The sequence below is a fragment of the Borostomias antarcticus genome, assembly GCF_949987555.1.
Source record: "Borostomias antarcticus genome assembly, contig: scaffold_347, whole genome shotgun sequence".
NCBI classification, from domain to species: domain Eukaryota; kingdom Metazoa; phylum Chordata; class Actinopteri; order Stomiiformes; family Stomiidae; genus Borostomias; species Borostomias antarcticus.
The window spans coordinates 1-2500 of NW_028175734.1; positions in this window are offsets into that span (position 1 = coordinate 1).

Genomic DNA, 2500 nt, shown 5'->3' on the forward strand with positions numbered 1-2500 from the left:
GTCACAAATCAACACACACACACACACACACACACACACACACACAGGCACGCACGCACCCACGACCCGCTACTTCCTCATCCAGTAGCTGTAGACTAGTTGGTCATCGCGACATCTGTCGCAGTTTCCTGGTCGGCAGCAGAATGAGATCAGAAGGGAACAGGAGTGATAGTCGGTAGAAACTGTTCTTCTGGAGAGGAAAGGTAAGAAACTCTTAAAGGACTTTTGGGAACTCTGGACTCGCCAGCTATGTAGTCAAGGAACCTTGTCACCCTCAGAGCCGGGGACCTGTCATGTAGGAGGTTTATACCGGGTCCCACGGGTCGGTGGGGACGGATAGGGGGACAGGGGGACAGGGGGAATGGGGGACAGGGGGACAGGGGACCGGGGGGTGAACGGGGCGCTGCACAGGTGATAGAAATAGCAGGACAAGTTGAACGGTCGCGTAATGAAGGAACACACAGGTTAGACAATGAGATCAGGAAGTGTGTTTAGCTGTGGGTTGATGGTGGTTAGCCTACCGTTAGGAGGGTTTGATAGGAGGCTGGTAGTTAGGAGGGTTTGATAGGAGGCTGGTAGTCTACCCGTCTCCCCCGCGCGAGGGACACACCGACAGGTGTAGAAAACCCCGCCAAGGAGCGCGCGCAGGCTCGCGCGGTCCTGACAGATTCTGTTCCATTGTGCTGTGTGATATGCGAGTGTAACGGTTATATGCGAGTGTAACGGTTATATGCGAGTGTAACGGTTATATGCGAGTGTAACGGTTATATGCGAGTGTAACGGTTATATGCGAGTGTAACGGTTATATGCGAGTGTAACGGTAGTACTCTCGTCTAAGTTGTGTTTCTCGTTCGTTTGACCCATGTTGAGGGATGGTTCAGGGTGGGACGCAACATGCAACCTTGCGTTCGTAAGTCGGATGTGTTACAACTACGCCAAGAGAGTTCTCATTATTATCAGGGTCGTTATTACACATCTTTATACCAGGGGATGAGTTTATACCAGGGGATGAGTTTATACCAGGGGATGAGTTTATACCAGGGGATGAGTTTCACCAGCTAGTCTCTACCACGACCTCGAGGGACGAGGACTCACCATGAACTAGTCTACACTAGATCTGCTGTAACCTACCCGACTTTAATACTCCTTCACACTCTATTCTGTTCTGTTCTGTTCTGTTCTGTTCTGTTCTGTTCTGCTCTGTTCTGTTCTGTTCTGTTCTGTTCTGTTCTGTTCTGTTCTGTTCTGTTCTGTTCTACTCTGTCCGATTCTATTGTGTTGTGTTCTATTCTGTTATGTTCTATTGTGTTCCATTTTGTTCTGTTCTGTTCCATTTTATTATTTTATGTTATGTTCTATTCTGTTCTGCTCTGTTCTACTTTATTCTATTCTGTTCTATTGTACTCTTTTCTGTTCTGTTCTGTTCTGTTCTGTTCTATTCTGTTCTGTTCTGTTCTGTTCTGTTCTGTTCTGTTCAGTGGCGATTTTAGCATGGCATTTCTGGAGGGGCAGTTTTATATTATGTCACCATCACAAGAACTAAAGGTAGCGAATTAGTCTACGGTAGGTACATCAGAGCAGAGGCTACAACACACAAAGATAACGACACATTAACACACGCAGAGTAATTAGACCCATAAGAGAGCGCATGCCCGGTCCAGGGTTCTGAAAGTGACCAGTGTGCACCCATCAGACCTGGGCACTACGCATAACCTATTAGTACTCCACTTACTGTATATCACAGCCAAATAGTCTACTAGAGTGAAGGCGCACTGTCCACATTAGTCCCCCTCACACATCGTCTCAAAAATGCACCGAAAAATGCCTGGGTTCAGTGAGTTCGCTGACTCGTCGTGACCACGCAAACCCATTTCACACTTCCCACAGAGTTTAATAAAGGTGATCAGCCTCCCCAGAACATACCGATTCTCCTCGGTCTGTTTGTTGTGCTCCGCGATGGAACGGCGAGACGCATCATCAGAGCTGTGCCTGGACGTTGAGCTGCCCCAGTAAACCCAGCTTCATGGCACAGTTCAGATGGGACGTTGAGCTGCCCCAGTAAACCCAGCTTCATGGCACAGCTCAGATGGGACGCAGAGCTTTCATGCTTCGCTGTTCTTTCTAACAGATGTTTAATGTCTTTGAATCCAGACGATGCCCAAACAGAGTTTCCACCAAAAAGAATACAAGGGAAACAGAACAGCGCACTTTTCGAGGTGCTAGCAGTTAGCGACTTCTTTTTCTCAAACCATTCCTGTTTGAAGGTACGGGTTACCTTATCTCCAGCCTGGAGCAGCACCAATTCTTCTGGTCGTGTGGCCCTAAACGTTTTATTTCCAGTTTCTCTTCAAGTTTCAATGTACTAAACCGCACATTCAACAAATAATCTACACTATTCATTGTTGCACCTGAAAACACTTTTAATCTCTACAAAACTTTAGCTAGCAGCATTGGCTAACGTAGATCGACAACGACGGTGACCCAGTAGTTCAACTTTGAT